Raw genomic sequence first — 17,019 nt, forward strand, 5'->3', positions numbered from 1 at the left:
GAGGTCGTTTCTCCCCATTTTGAATCATCAACAAGCTTGATCACCAACAATCATCATCTAATTCCCTTCTCTAAGCTAAAAGTTTTTCTCTCTTTCTTTCTTTCTTAGCCTAGCCTAAACACATCCCAACACCTTCTTGATATCATACACCATACTTCCTTCACAAGTTTCGAATACTCCAAGCCCTTCTCGTAGTTGCCTTCAACCTCGACGTGAAAGGTTGATAGTTCTGAGGGTTTGGTCCCAAATCTATATTTCAATTCTTATTTGATTTATTTGTTTGATTTAATTTTTCTTGAAGTTACTAACGTGTGTAATTGTTTTGATAGAAAGAGATACAAGACATCAAAGTGAGTAATTTGATCTCCCTAATATTTATTATTTTGATTCCTAGTATCATGTTAGGATTTTGATTTTGATTACTAGTATCATGTTTAGGGTGTTAATTAATATTTCTAATATCATGCTTCCTAGTATCATGTTTAGGCTAATGCTTTGATTATGATTTGTTAGTGACATGATAGGGTTTGTTGTTAATCCGTTTAATATCATGTATACGATCTTGCTAATATTGTTGTGATGATATTATGATGTTTTGATTATGATGATGATTTGTTGTGTTAATAATTATATGTTGCTTGATTATTCATGATTATTGTTATTGCTTGATCACGTGCTTTCTTGCAGGTTTAAAGGGAATTTGTACTTGAAATCACGCCTAATAAGATAATTGTTTTAGGCTTAATATGATTTTAATTCAAGTGAGCACCAATAATAGATTTATTTGTGCATAAATAATCAACCAACGTAGATTAAACAGGTTTAGGGCTAACTCGTTGTATTGTTAATCGGAAAGCGCACATGAATATCATAAGAATTAAGTAGAGGCCGATTTAGGGCAGGTTCAATCTCTTTTAGGTTGGATTCATACCATCATCTCCGTGATCGTGAATGGGGTGTAACTTTCACACCCGTGAACGGTTTACAAGTTTCTAAAACTTGTTGGTGACTCTTTTATCTCTAGTTTCTTTCCCTTTGGACGCCACCATGTTTAAAGGCATGATCACAGTGGGGCTCAAAGTTGATGTTTGAAATATTCCCTACAATATGACATCTACAAAGAGATTTAGATCTAATAAATACATAACAATAGAATCAAATAAAAACAACATTTCAGCAGAGCTACGATCGTTATTGCAAACAGTACATTCTTCATATCCTCTTTCATATCGCTGTTTATAGCTTTCTTCGACGAGGGGGTCTATCGATCTGTTGTAGACGTGAAGAAAATTTTCGTCTGATTTATCTGATTGTAAACAAAGGATTAACCTCTTTTTCGATCCCGCACAAAACTTTACCCATGAAACAACTTGTACCATATTAATCTCAAAAAACAAAAACAAAACTAGAACAAAGCCCACCATAGGGGCACTTACCACACTCAAACCCACTATAAGGGTACTTACTACCTTAAAAAAGTGTAGATTTATTGAATTCAATAACAAAAACATAAACAGACTAAAAGAAAAGGGTCGAAAATAGCCAAATTTTTGGAAAATTTGACTATTTTCGGCCTATGAAAACATTTTTTTTAAGAACAGTAGAGAGAAAAAATAGAGAGGAGACGGCGAGGGTTTTTTTTTTTTTTTTTTTTTTTTTTTTTTTGTATATGTTCACTTCTTGGTGTGATTCAGATTACTTTCATTTCAAGTCGAATCAATTTAGTTTTTAATACATATGTAAAAGGAAAAATTGATTTAAATAGTCCAACATTTGGCCCATTCAAATCTATTAATCCAAGCTTTGGGGTTCTTCAATTTTATTAATTAGGTCATGTTGACTTACTACCTGTTGTTCAAGTAATTTTTTTCTATTACTTTAACAAAAAAAAAGCTTTTCTCTCACCTGCTCCTTCCCCCTAACCCCAGACCACCCAAGGGACCCAACCACCTGAACATTGGAATCCAGCCACCTCTAGCCACCAACCATTCAACCCCTGAAACCCAGCCACCCCCGAAACCCTAAAACCAATGAAACCCAACCACCCAATTACCCAACCCATGACATCGTAGTTGTTAAAAGGCACACCAGCGTCACCGAAGCCCAAAGGAGGTGGTGGTGGGCTGGTGGACATGGTTTAACAAAAAAGGGGTAATTTGGGTTGAGAAATTGAGATTGGTGGTGGTGTTGATGGTTGTTTTAGGTGGGTGTGTGTGAAGGAAGGGGAGGGGAGGGAAAGGGGTCGTCGGAAAAGTGAGGGAAAGGGGGAAGGGAGAGGTGGTCAGAATAGTGAGAGGAAGGGAGAGGGAGGGCGGTCGGGATAGGGGAGAGGAAGGGTATGGGCGGTCGCGAAAGGGAAGGGGAAGGGGGTGGTCGGAGGTTAAGGGGTTGTCGGATTCAATGGAGGTGGATGGGAAGGGGGCTGATTTAATGAAGGTAAGGAAGGGGAATGGGGGCTGATCTAAGGAGGGGGATGGGAAGGGGAGGAGGACAGGAAATCAATTAAAACTTGATTTAATTTATATTTTTGTAATTTTTTTATTTAGATGAATTAAAACATTACACGTAGCTAGGTGACTTGATATTGTATGTTGGTGACCGGTTTGGCTTAATAAAATTGAAAACCCCCAATGCTTGGATAATTTAAGAATAATTCAAAGGATGGATCAATAGATTTGAACGGATTAAAGGTTGAATTATTTAAATTAATTTTTCGTATCTAAAATGAGCTAGTGGCCTTAGTGTGTTAATTGTCAAGGAATGACTGTTTTGGTCAAAATCTGACTGCCAGATAAGATCAGGTTCAATTGGACAACAACAAGATTTATAGATATGCAAATGATAATGCAGATTCAAGAAATGAAGATGAATGATTTAAAAGAAATGAACAAAGGGGAAAGGGAAAAAAAGAGGCGAGATGATGACGTAGAAAACCCCAAGAATAAGGGTAAAAACTGCGGGAGGCTATGAGTCCACCAATCCACTAGTTTAAGAATTGAATACAAGTATAATATAGGTTTAAAGTGAATCTGTGATGTAACTAATGATTGCTAATTGCTATGGAATGTAAAGCTTAGAGATTATACAATGATCCTTTACAAGGGTTTTTGTTATATTTATAATAGAAAAGCCTTTTGAAGCTCAGCAACGACTCCCTTCCTGATACAAGGCTAGTTGCTAGATTTTGTTCCGAGTTTCATGCCACTCCATGCTTTATCCGTTGTGGTTTGACTCGTTCCTTTTGAGTTAGTTGTAGCTTACTGGCTCCGGTCTTCTTAAAATAGACTTTAAAAAGACTTTCATTTAAGTTCCTTTGACTTCTTGGAACCAAGTCATTGACTTCGTGACAATCTATAACCTGCAACCTAACAACCTGTAGACATATGAACATGTAGCATTAATTTAGGCACAACAATGACTATGATGTTTCTCGCGTATTTTTTAAAAAATAGAATAAAATAAAAAAAAACGTGCCGGCTTGCCATACGCCAAGTATTCGAACAATTGCAAAAATTTCGATTCCCTTTCCCTAAGAAAACTAAAAAGAGCAAAACTTTGTAATAACAATCATTCTATGAAATTCTCATAAAATTCAAACATTTCTCCAATTTATTAGGGCCTCATTTTTTTTCCTCTTCCCTCCAACACCTCGTCGGTCGGCATCTTCTCCGGGACTTCTTTTGAACTTTCCCGACCATTTGCCGGCCGTCGATCATTCGCCATCTCTCTCTCCTTCTTGTAATCGGCGCATTTCTTCGTTCTTCAAGCTGGTTGATTTCCAAATCCTTTAATTTTTTGGTGAGTTTTTTTTTGGATTTTTTTTTATTTTTTTATTTTATTTTTATTAATTCATGCTAATTTGATCATGCTTGAATGTGAATTTGGATAAATACGGCTTGTTTGGTAGGCGGTAATAAAATGGTTGAATTGGAAATGAAATTAGGATTATTGTTTGGTCTGAATGTTTGTATTGACACAGGAAATTCGTGGATATGTTGTTGAATTATTGATTGAATTTCGTAATTTATGAAGAAATCAACTATGTTTTCAGCTATTATTTTATGTTTTAATGCAATTTTTGCATAATTATGGCTCGTTTGGTAGGCGATAATGTTATTATTGCTATGTATGATTGGATGAACAGGAGATTAATGAAGATGTTGAAATTTTGATTATGTTCTGTTATTCTTTAATGAAATCAGGAATTTGTGTTTTTGGTGTTGAATTGAGGGGGGATGACAAGTCAAGGTAGGAAAAGTATGTCATCTTTACATGCCAAGAACAAAGCAGCGGAAAATGGTGGTCCTTCAGACCCTGTTCGAAAGCCTGCCCCTTCTCCACGCTCAATGTATGAGAACTTATTCTTCCTTTGTATTTGTTTTCATTGCGTTGTTTTGTTGATTGAAAAGATCTTGCTTATTTTCTATGTATTGTTGGTTAGATTATGTTGTTAGTTCTATCATAGAATGTTAAAATTGTAATTTAGGGCGTGTTGGGTATTACTAGGGTACTGCCAGTTTCCGGTTTTTGGTTTTAACGGTTTATGATATTGGTTGTAACGAACTTGAAAGTTGAAACTATGCCAAGCTTTATTACATTTTCATGTTATCAAATGATACCCTAAAGATCTAAAACTTTGCCAAGCTTTATAATGTTTTCATGTTTTCAGATGATACCCTTGAAATTTACATTTATTTTAGGTATTAGATGTATCTGACCAAGTGGGGGGTGACAAAGGTTTTATGTCATTGAAGGTTAATGATATATATTTTTTTTACTTGAGAATTCTTCTCAAAATGCTGATTTGTAGTGATTGTCATTTTTGAGCTTATGCTCTAATCAATTGTACCCATTCTAAAGAATCGTCTTGTTCAGATATATAGGTTGTCTTTCAATATATAGCATTTAGAAATGGGTTGTTTGACTATATGATACGTTTAAAGTATAACAGCTGTCAGATAAGAGTAGGGAAGTGAACAAATTTTGAGAACATCTTAGTATAGATCAAGAAGTGGAATGTGAGTTTGAACATCATGGCCTTGGCTACTTGCTTGCAAATTGGTTTATGGATAAATTATTAGATTTTTAGAGGCCAAACATAATTAGATTATGATGTTTGGTGCTGATTGATCTTAGAATTAAAGTTGTCTTTGTTGCCAATCTTGCCATCATAATCTACTCCATTATCAATTTGATTTAATATCATAATTAGAATCAAGATGCTGTGAACGGTTCTGACTAATTTCTTGGCGTGCAAGTTCTTCATTTCCAACACGTTCTTGTGACTTTTCTCCGTTTTTCTCTTTCTAATTTGCTTACGTGAAACAAATATGCATTTAAAGAGAAGCTTCAATTTGCAGCATGAGAAAATCCTATGTACAGTGTGTATTGAAAACAAATTAGTCTTCTTGCTCCATGTTATTTTTTTGTAGATTTGTAAATCTTGCATTTACCTTGCTTTAAGAGATGTGGTAAATTTCTGTGCTTCAATAATATGTCTTTATAAGATTTATCTCCATTGTTTTCTTTAAGGTGGAAAAGTTATTTCAAGATGTTTGGAAGGGTTTTTCTTATAAATTACTAGCTCTGAAATTTCCAGAATGTTCAATAGTCAAATTAAGGGGAAAATTCTTGGAAAATTTTCTTTTTTGGCAGGATAATGTGGATAGGCTGATAGGGTGTCTGTTGGACAGTTGTATCTTTGTGTCTAATTTTCTTGAATAGGAAAGCTAATATTTTGGGAAATGATACTTTTTTTTTTTTTTTTTTTTTTTTTTTTCAGAAAGTTTTGAATAAAATGGCTGTATAGTGTATAGTATAGACACACTAAAAGTCACCCCAATTGTAATGAAAAATCATCCCATCTATAGGTAGAAGTCTATAAGTTACCATATGTCCATATGCCGTAAAGACCCTTTATCTGATAATTGGGGCTTTTGATTTGCCAAACACTTTTTATGCTTATATTTTATGTGCTCGGCCTCACTTTTCACCTTCATGCATCTGTATGTATATCTTTTATGCTGACTATTTAATACAGGAATATTGTATATTGTTTGTTTGGTAAACAACTGAACATCATAAGTTAGGTGGTTTTGTAATTTTGATGATTTTTATTTGGCTGCCTTTACTAATACTTTAGTCATACATGAAAATGAAGCATGTATTTATCCTTGCAGATTGGGCTGTGTCGTCACCAATATGTCATAGTTGGTGAATATAGGTTTCATGGTTTTGTTGCATATATTTTGTGTACTTTGTCCTCCCCTACTGGCTTGCACTCCCTAGTGAATGGATTGAGTCAGGATGACTTTAAGTCTAGAATAACTTCTTTTGCTCTTAAATGTCCATATCTTAATATATGTGTGCACATTGTGTTGCTTGTTATTATTCTATGAGCATGTATTTGGTCCTAGCTTTCATAATTACAGCTTTTGCTATATTGATACTTCTATAATTTGCTCCAGAATTTAACATAGACTTTTATGCAAGTGTTTAAATTGTAGACCATATAATGAACATAATGTGTGTGATAAGGCAATTTTAGCTGCATAGACTTGAAAAAGTGGGCTTCACTGATTTTGTGGTTTCACTTGTAAAAGAAAACTAAATGCTTTTTTATGCAGGGGATTGACTGGAGAACGTACAGTGAAACGCTTGCGACTATCAAGAGCACTTACAGTTCCTGAAACTACAAGTGTTTATGATGCTTGTCGCCGGATGGCTGCTCGCAGATTAGATGCCTTATTGCTTACTGATTCAGATGCTTTACTCTGTGGAATTCTTACAGACAAGGTAACTATTTTCTTTTCTTTTCTTTTCTTTTCTTTTTTTTTTTTTTTTTTTGGTTTGTTTTGTTTTATTTTATTTTATTTATTTTATTTTAAATATTATGGAGTCACCCAAATAAAATAAGAGGGTTCATCACGTGCATGTCAAATTTCTGTGTAAGAGTTCTGGGAATTCTACTTAATACAACCTTGTTGTGGTTCAAGGATATTGCAACAAGAGTTATAGCTAAAGAACTAAAGCTTGAAGAGACGCCAGCTTCAAAAGTGATGACCAGAAACCCTGTTTTTGTTCTTTCTGAAACTCTTGCCGTGGAAGCCTTACAAAAAATGATCCTAGGTATTTATAACTCTTCTAAGCTGAAACTATGGCTTTTTTGTTTTTTTAAAAAAATCTTTCTTTAACTTTTTTTCTTTCATAAGAAATCAATGAAGTATATCTAATAGTAGCTACTTCATTCCAGGGAAATTCAGACATTTACCAGTTGTAGAAAATGGAGAGGTTGTAGCTTTACTTGACATTGCAAAGTGTTTATATGATGCCATTGCACGTATGGAGAGGGCAGCTGAGAAGGGGAAGGCCATTGTTGCAGCTGTTGAAGGTGTTGAGAAAAATTGGGGTTCATCAGCTTCAGGTCAGCGGAGAGTGTGGGGCATTGTTAATTTCTCCTGCTATCTGAAACAGTTTATAAGGCTTTGATTGATTTATAGTATTGTTTGGATTCCAGGCCCTAATACATTCATCGATGCATTGAGGGATCGTATATTCAGGCCTTCATTGTCTACAATTCTCGCTGAGCATTCAAAGTAGGTAATGTTTCTTGTTTGTTTGGAAGTTTTAATTGGTAGTTTAAGGTTTTAGGCTGCTTATCTAACTGACTTTAAGAATTTCTCAGGCTCCTAACTGTATCACCTACTGACACAGTCTTGGAAGCAGCAAAGAAGATGCTTGAATTTCATTTAAGCTGTGCTATTGTTACTGTAGAAAACAAACCAAAGGGCATCTTGACGTAAGTCCTATTCAGAGTCTTTTTTATTTTTTAATGGTAATTCCTGATTAGATTTATTAAGTGGAAAGTGATACATTGATTTAAGGACTTGACTCCTCGAGTTTATGCTGTCTCAGTTTCCTACCAGTTGTTTACTTTCATCTTTGCATTCTGTCAGGTCCAAGGATATATTAATGCGGGTAATTGCACAAAATCTTCCTCCAGATTCAACACTTGTGGAAAAGGTATGTGTTGTCGAGGCAGAACCCTTGATGTTCCTGTATTTGCTGTCAATTAAGATGGTCAACGTTTTTTTGTTACTATCTGTAGATCATGACACCTAATCCAGAATGTGCAACTGTTGATACACCTATAGTTGATGCTTTGCACACAATGCATGATGGCAAATTCTTGCATTTGCCAGTTGTTGATAGAGGTATATTTGTTTAGAGGAGTAAATTTATGTTTTGAGTTACTGTTTTGCATCTGTTCTCATGGTTGTGAGTTTTTTTTGGAACAGATGGGTATGTTGTTGCTGTTGTTGATGTGATTCACATCACCCATGCTGCTGTTGCCACTGTAAGTCAGCTCTTCTAGTTTATAATGCTACCGTATGTTATGCTTTAGCTCAAATTATATTTATAACTATAAGCTTATAGGTCATGACATGATTGCATATCAAATGCAGCTTCACCATGCATCTGTTTTAGTGTGAAATATGTGTCCTTGCCATTTATCACCCCTGCAGTCCTGCATATTAATTGAGTTGTTTTGGGGATGGGTGTTTTTTCTTACATGCATCTATATATGTGGTGATGTTTACATGAATCCTTGTTCACTAGATAATGGCCGTCACATGGTTCCATGTGACAAGGCATTGTTATTTGTGCTAAAGTATTGTTGACTGGTTCATATATGCAACTTTCTGTTTACTTTCTTTTTCAAAATTGAAGGGCATTTTTTATGAATGGCAGAAGTTCATATGAATATGATTTCCATATGTGTCTGTGGATGGAACATTTGTACCAGTGTTTTGATGTATGTGCAGTGGCATCTGCTATGGCCTGCTATTGCCTCAGTTTGTTTATGAGTAATGAGTTTTCTCCTGTTCTCATATTTGATAATCAGGTTGGTAATACTGGTGGAATAAATACTGAGGCTACTACCAATATGATGCAAAAATTTTGGGATTCTGCCATGCAATTGGGACCTGCAGATGATGATGAGGATTCAAGGAGGTAGGAGTTGTGATCTTGTGTTTATTTAAAATATTACTGAGATATGCTGTAACTCTTTGTATTATTTCAGTGAGGGATCCCTTAAACTGCATCTGAAAGTGGCGATACAACAAAATCCTTTCTCACTTCATCAGCTCAACCAAATAACTTTGCTTTCAAAATCGAAGTCAAGAGTGGCAGGATGCACCGGTTTATTTGTGGTAGGTTTGTCAAGATCAGTTATTTGCAATCTAGAATATTATAGTCAAACAATGATATAGAACAACGAAATAATCAAAGAAAATAATAAGCAAAAGACAAACAATTTTGGGAAAAACCTTCTTTGCCAGAAAAAGTTAAACCACAAACTTGCACTATGGAATCCATTATTTTCAGTGACAGTTTACAAAAGCTCTCAAGATCTCTCTAAAGCTTTCTCTCTCTTTATATGAGAACAATGAATTTATTATAATTGTGTTTATGCTATGGCACAAATATGATATATGTAGTCTAGTTGGAAAATTATTCTTCACACAAGGAAAAAAAGTGGCTCCGGTAGTTGGTTCACTTAGAGCCACGCTGTAGGTAGCCTGGGGTTGCTTTTCTCCTTGCCATGCTGTAAATAGCATACTCTACAGTCTATATGTGGCTTTTTTTCGTTGCCACAGGTAGTGGCCAGCCTTAGCACTTTTTCTACATCTCCCCAAACCTTATGCGTCCAACATACATTCACATACACCATCTCCACACCATATACCCAACAAAGTCTTATACTCAGACATCTCATGCCACTCTTTAAATTCTTTAAGAGAAGAGGGCAAGACTGAGCTTGTCTAGCAACATTTTAACATTACATAACAGAATATTACTTTGTGAATGCAGATACTCGAAACTTGACTGATCTCATTACTTGTATACTTCAAAGAGTGGGCGATGATATCGATCGCAACCGTCTTCCTCAGATTTTGGTAAAATGAAATATTCTTTGTTCACCATTTTGGGTTTTATAATTATGATTGCATGATTTGAGTATGTTCTTGAACATATATTTACTGGTTGCCGCATGTTGCAGTATGAAGATGAAGACGGCGATAAAGTTGTCCTTGCTTCAGATAGTGATCTTGCTGCAGCTGTAGATCATGCTAGATTAGCTGGATGGAAGGTAATGCTTACTTCACCTTTGTCATCCATGTAGTTCATCTCCTCAAATATCAGCTGTCGAAATTGCTGGTATATTTTTGGCTAGAGAATTTTGTTTGGTACACATCCTGATTTTGATTGGAAAGCTAGTCGCAGCAACGATCTTTCATTATGGGTGGAGAGAAAGTTCAATATCAGAGTGAACTCTGAATTTTTAAACCATGTAAACAATGAATCTTTTTTTTTTTTTGAAGAAAGTTAAGCATAGCATTAATTAAAGTGAGTCCATGAGTACATAAGGGCCTATCTCTTGAGGAAAGTGATTCACCCAACTTTGTTCTACTCCAAAAGGGAGAATTTTAGCGATGTTATGGGCAACACAATTGCCGTCTCGCTTTACATGAGAAAAGGAAATAGATTTAAAACTAGTACAAAGCGATAGGATATCCCCGAGGACTGTGTCGATATCATTTGAGTATTTAGCTCCCTTTGGACAGACGCTCGACCACAAACTTGCAATCAGATTCGAGTATCACCTCTTCCAAACCACCTCTCTTACCCATCTTCAAAGCCATCAAGAGAGCCTTTGCCTCTGCTATATCTGGGGGCCAGCAGGCTCAAGATCGCCTAACAGCAGCACTCAAGACTTGACCTCTACAATCACGAGCAACCGCGCCAAGTCCCACCCATCCCTCGTCAGCCAGAGAAGCGTCAGCATTAATCTTAACAACATTTGCAGTAGGAGCGATCCATTTATTTGGACTGTGATTGGAACCGAGAGCAACAGCCTTACTAACATGAGTAGCATACTTCCCAAACTCATCCACATACCTGAACAACCTTTCAACAATCAGCTCATTAGGGGTGATTTTATTCTCAAAAACTTTGAGATTTCTTTCCCCCCGAATACACCAAGCGAGGAGCATTCCTCTTTGCCTGGTTTTTGTGTCTAGGTGTTTCCAACTGACCACCATGTCACACCACGAATCAAAGCTCCCCCACTGTTTCATCGCTGCACATTGACAGTCATCCCACAAAGCTTGCACTCTCACACAATCAGCAAAAGCATGAGCAACTGTCTCTTCTTCAGTGATGCACCAAGGACAGCATGAATCGTTGGACATATGCTGATATTTAAGAAGACTGCGCACAGGCAGGGTGTTCGTGCATAGTCTCCAGAAAAAGTGCTTACATCAGCCTTCCAAACTTCGATCCATGCTTGGTGGACTAAATCCAGATCACAGCCTTTCCCCAACTAATAAGTGGGTTTTACAGAATAATCCTGAAAAGGCCCGAGTTTGCTCATCCTCTTTGCCACTCTCGCTAAGTGGAATTGCCATAGTACATTGAGCATCCCTGTCAACAAAATGCTTCTCAATCAAATCATAATTCCACTCTCCTCGGTCTGCATCAATAATGTCACTCACAGTGGTTAGATTAGGAACTTCCTCGCTCACAATAAAACGTCCCTCCGCATCTGCGACCCACGGATCCTTCCATAGATTAATATGCTTCCCATCCCCTACCTACCAGATTACCCCTTCCTTGACAAGACTCTTTGATGACCAAATACTCCTCCAAGAATAGCTTCCCGCATATCCTAGACAGGACTCCAGAAAGTCAGAGTGAGGGTAGTATTTTGCTTTGAAAACCTGGCCAAGAAGAGAGTTCGGAGCTTTCACTAGACGCCAAGCTTGTCTTCCCAATAATGCATCATTAAAAACTGCGAGGTCTCGAAAATTCATACCTCCAAGACACTTAAGCGTACATATTGATGGCCAATTTTTCCAGTGAGTTTTTCTCCTCACCCCATCTGAGCCCCACCAAAATCTTGCCATTGCCGAGTGGATTGCTTGAATGACTGATCCCGGTAATTTGTAGACACCCATCAAGCCTGGATCACAGCTTTCAAAAGAATTTCCTTTCCCGCAAGAGAAAAGAGCTTCTCCTTCCAACCTTGAAGCTTTTTCCAGATTCTGTCTAATAAGGCCCCAAATACAGCTTTTTCCGAATGCCCGAAAATAGTAGGGATAACCAAATATTTCTCATGTCTATCAACAAGTCGCATTTTAAGAATTCCCAACAACTCCTCCCTTCGCTCTAGACTCACACCTTTACTGAAAGAAACCTGCGACTTATCATAATTAATTTTCTGATGCTTTTTCATAGTGGTTGAGGATATCAACTACATTTTCGCATTCCTTACGGTTGGCTCTAGTAAAGAGTAAGCTATCGTCTGCAAAGAGAAGATGAGAAATTTCGTGGCCATTACGACTTGCTTTGATACCATGTAAACTCCTTTCCCGAATTTTATTCTGTAACATACTCGAAAAGACATCAGCAATCAGAATAAATAAATAAGGCGAAAGGGGATCCCCTTGCCGGAGCTCTCTAGTGGGGGACACTGATCCACAAATTCCTTTGTTAATAACAAAAGAATACGACACCGAGGTTACACAACCCATCACCAAATTAACCCATCTTCCATCAAACCCCATAGTGAGTAACAATTTCTGGAGAAAGCCCCATTCAACTCTATTGCAGGCTTTGCTCATATCGAGCTTCATAGCCATTGCACCCCTTCTTCCCTTGCTTCTATACTTCATAGTGTGAAAATTTTCCACAGCAATTAAGGCATTATCAGTGATGAGACGGCCTGATTTTCCTAAACAATTTCTGGCAAAATGTTTTTCAATCTAATCACAATTGACTTCGAAATAATCTTGTAGAGTACATTACATAGAGCAATAGGCCTATATTCCGCTGTAGTAGTAGGCTTTTGCACTTTCGGAATTAAAACAATATTAGTGTTATTTACATGATTAGGAAAAGGACAACCATGCAAAATATTACTAACAAAACTAGTAAGGTCATTACCAATAATATTATAAGTGGCCCTATTAACCTATTGTGCCCATAAGCCCATAAATCATGTTGAAAATAGTTTATAACCATACGTATAGCACTTCCTCAGTTTATTAAAAATTTCAACAATTTGACTATCTGTTTTGCCTACGCATTGCTTTGACTATCAATATGTTTAACTTGTTATAAGTAAAAATTATTAAGATATTGGTATATTGAAATTATACATATAGACTAAGCTCTCACAGTTACATGATAACATTTCTATAACATTAGTAAAATGATGTGGTCAAAGTTATTATGTGGATAGGGTAAATGTGAAACATTGCAATTTTAAGGAAATAAAAGGAACAATAGTATTATAATGGTGTTGCCTTTGGATCATATGTTCTCCATAATTACATTTTAACACACGAACTTTGAATTTAGAATGTGACTAGAAGATATGCATTGAAGGGTTTACTCTTTCTCAGTGTTTACAACATCATGGATGATGTATTTGAACTTTTAACTAATCTAACTTATTTGGTGAGTTTTTAAAAGAAAACCCCCTCTTAAATACCTTTCCTCTTCCGTGCCCTTAGAAATCAATCTTCCATCTCCCTTTTAAATTTTAGCATCTGCTCTGCCAGCCACTATGCTATATTACTGTCATCAATTATTTATTTATCTCCACAACTCTGTCTAGCACTGTTGGCTTACTTTACAAAAATACACTGTTCAAAATAATACTATATGACAGAAATTAAAAGTTATGTCCATCTTATGGGGTCCTATTGCAAATTGGTCGGTGCACCTGGTCAAATGTTCTTTGGTTTTGAGATATATATTCTTAGGATCTTTTACTCTATGTCATTTGAGTTTGAACTGTGTTATATTATCTATGTTCTTTGTATTTTTCCTCATGTGCTTTCGGGTAGTGAGGCATGCACATTTTATGTTGACAGGCTTTATGTTTAAATGGGTGCACAGTGAACTGTTCACCTGGGTGCATAACCCAAGCGTTGGGATCCTATAGGTATTGATAATTTGATACTATTAGTTAGCTAAGCTGAACTGGAAATCAGGTATGATCATAGTTGTAATTACACTTAGAAGACAGGCTGATGCAACCAGAATCTTTCTGGTATTGGGGTTTTGTGGTCCCACCTCATTAGGCTTTTAAGCATCCTTTATTTGCAAAAGGATCAAAGCACAAATATTTGGAGATCCCCAATTGAACTGCATGTCAAATCTAGTCCATGTCAGCCAAGGATCAGGCATCTACTTTGGTTTTTATGGAACTTCGTCCTTGAGCTTATGCTCTCTTCTAGGCTCCTAGAGCAAGCTTGCTTCTGTATTTCAACCTGACCTATCACTGAATTTCTGAACACCTGTTGATTTATTGTGCTCTCCAAACCAACCAGGAAGAACGTGAAGTTTGCTGTTGAATTTTGTTTCCATCTATACTTCCTCCTAGAAACTGATATAATCAAACAATATATTTTAATGGCTGTCCACCTATACATTTAGCTGTCATACAGAACACAGTTTTCATACATAGTGCATGCCCTGCAAGATGGGCAGGTGGAGAAAATAATCTGATTATTGAGGCCCTCTCTGTTAGAAGACGTTTTAGCTTTCTGCCAAAGGTCTCTACTCTTCTCCCAGGAAGTGTGGGAAAATGTGAAGAGAATTCTATTATTGCAGGTAGACTCCTCTTCTTAGGCAAGCCTTATGCACAAAAAAGATATCTTGACATCATATTGCCCCTGGGAATAGGTATTTTTAAAGGCATTGTAAACAGCATGTTCTGTAAAATATCATCTTTGACTGGTGTCCTTAAGTAGTCTTTCACTCATGAGATTAGAACACACTTCACCATGGGGGTTTTTGACTGAGGAGATATTGAGTGGATGAATTTAACTTTCCATGACGCATTTCCATAATTGAGCACACTATTTCAATTTCAAATGGAGTCAAACATGTTCTATCTATTTAGCTTTCAGGTAATAGTGGGCAAGAAAAATGTTCCATTGAACTACGTGTGCTTCTTAGTTATTGTGAATTGGCTGAGGGTGGTTGTAATTTAAAGGTCAGTCGAAATCAATTTTTTATTTACACAGGGTAAAGACTATGTTCCTTAAACCCCCCTTTACAGTGCTTCAGGTGGGAGACTCTGTAAAGGCATTGTAGTAGTTTCCATTCTGATTTGAATAGAAAAATACTGCCAGCTTCGCCTTTATCTGATGGATCAAATGTGAAAGAATAAAGAAGCTTACTTCTTTTGTGCTTTGGTATGTTTCAAAGCTCTCCACCGACCACATTTTCTGTCAAGAAGCTAGTTGGCTTGAATAACACCCCTGGAAGTTCAGGTTTAATTATAACCTAATTGGGCCTCCGAAAATATCCGTCCTGGTGTTGGAAGTGCTGCAACATTGTGTGGCAATAAGAGCGAAATAGAACAATTGTAGGTCCAAACTCCAAACCTATGCCACCATACTTTCTAGCGTAGGCATTTTCTCTAAACTTGTTGAGTTTATTTTGTGCTTGCTGTTCCCTTGACCCTCCGATTACTAATATTGAGAGAATGCCAATTGCCAAATGGTACTTTCCGTTGCTCTTTTCTTAGGCAGAGATTTATAGGATATTGCTTTAGCAGACAAGAGCCTCCTGTTGAAGCCCCTTTAAATTAAACTGGTCATAATTTACTGAAAGGGATTTATAGGATACTTTTTCATTAGGAAGGTGACTTGATTTATGATTGGACAATTTACTGTAACGCAATGCACTTCTCTGAAAATTATCTTGTTTATTGGTCTAAATTTGATTATCAACTAGTGTGTCCATTGGAACTGACCTGGACAACAAAATTTAAATTTTGGTATTGCCGTGGATTGCTGGATTTTAGTGCTTTCTTTGTCAGCTTGCTATCAATTTCCATTATTCTGCAGGAGACTCACAAACATTGTTGGTTCATTTAAATAGGGATTAAAACTACATTTAGATTACTCTGGATTACCTCGTCGTAGACGCGCTTCTGGGGCAACGAGCCTGGATTATGCTCAGCCTGATGCATGGTCATCTGCATACAGTACAGTTGCAGCTGGTGCTGCATTTGCTGCTGGATTGGGTGTACTTGCTTATTTGAGGAGAAATGGCTAATAACACTATGGCCTTGAAATTTTTTACTTCAGCTGCAGGCATGACAACATTTCATTGGCAGGATACATAGTTGTTGGTTGGCTTCGCGTTTATTGAGGACCAAGGAGTGAGTTGCGCCAGCAGCCTCTTTTTTGTATAGATCTATAAAGAAGGATGCCAATGTGAATTTTTGCTGGCTAACTGAGCGTTAGGCCATGTGTGATACACGATTATACGTAATTGTTTCATGGAAAGCTATAAATTCATGATTGAATTCCTCATATTCATGTAATTTCTTGATTCATAATAAACACCAAACCAGCTGACAAGATGATGATGAAAAGATTATATTGAATTGATAGGCTTTTTGTTTGGAATGCTGTTTATATTTGGTCTTCAAGCTTGATTGTAATGAGAATGTGCCCTTCTACATGAAGGAGTAACAGGACTATTTTGGATAAAACTGTGCCTATGATCTTCTATCCTTTTGATTTCCGTTATTTAATTGACTAATGAGGTGGGTTATTGCTTCTGGTTGCGGTGGAGTTTACTAGTTTAGGCCCTGCATTTTAATTTGTTTGTTGGTCATTAAGAGTTTAACTCTTAACATAGGGGCGTAACAATTTATTTGCTGCCTTTTGCATAGCATAACAAGTAATTTTCCCATATTGGTTTGATAAGCCGAGCATTGCTTGGAGATTACCTAGTATATGATGAAACGCATATCATTAGAGAATAATACATCATTGGAAGTGAAATCGTAAAAACATACTATAATTTACAATACTAGATAACTCAAAATGAGTTGAAAAAATTCAACATGTTAGCAAGTTAAATGACATAAATGATATAGAGAAGGTATTGGGTGCAAATTGCCGTACGTAAATTATGTGTGCG

The 17,019-nt window shown here is 36.6% G+C and overlaps 1 pseudogene; it reads left to right on the forward strand.

The window, feature by feature from the left end:
- The first annotated feature begins 3,305 nt into the window (after nt 1-3,305).
- Nucleotides 3,306-16,604, forward strand: LOC110739699 (annotated as a pseudogene).
- The last annotated feature ends 415 nt before the right edge of the window (nt 16,605-17,019 follow it).

Source organism: Chenopodium quinoa, unplaced genomic scaffold (assembly GCF_001683475.1).
Source record: "Chenopodium quinoa cultivar QQ74 unplaced genomic scaffold, ASM168347v1, whole genome shotgun sequence".
Taxonomy (NCBI): Eukaryota; Viridiplantae; Streptophyta; class Magnoliopsida; order Caryophyllales; family Amaranthaceae; genus Chenopodium; species Chenopodium quinoa.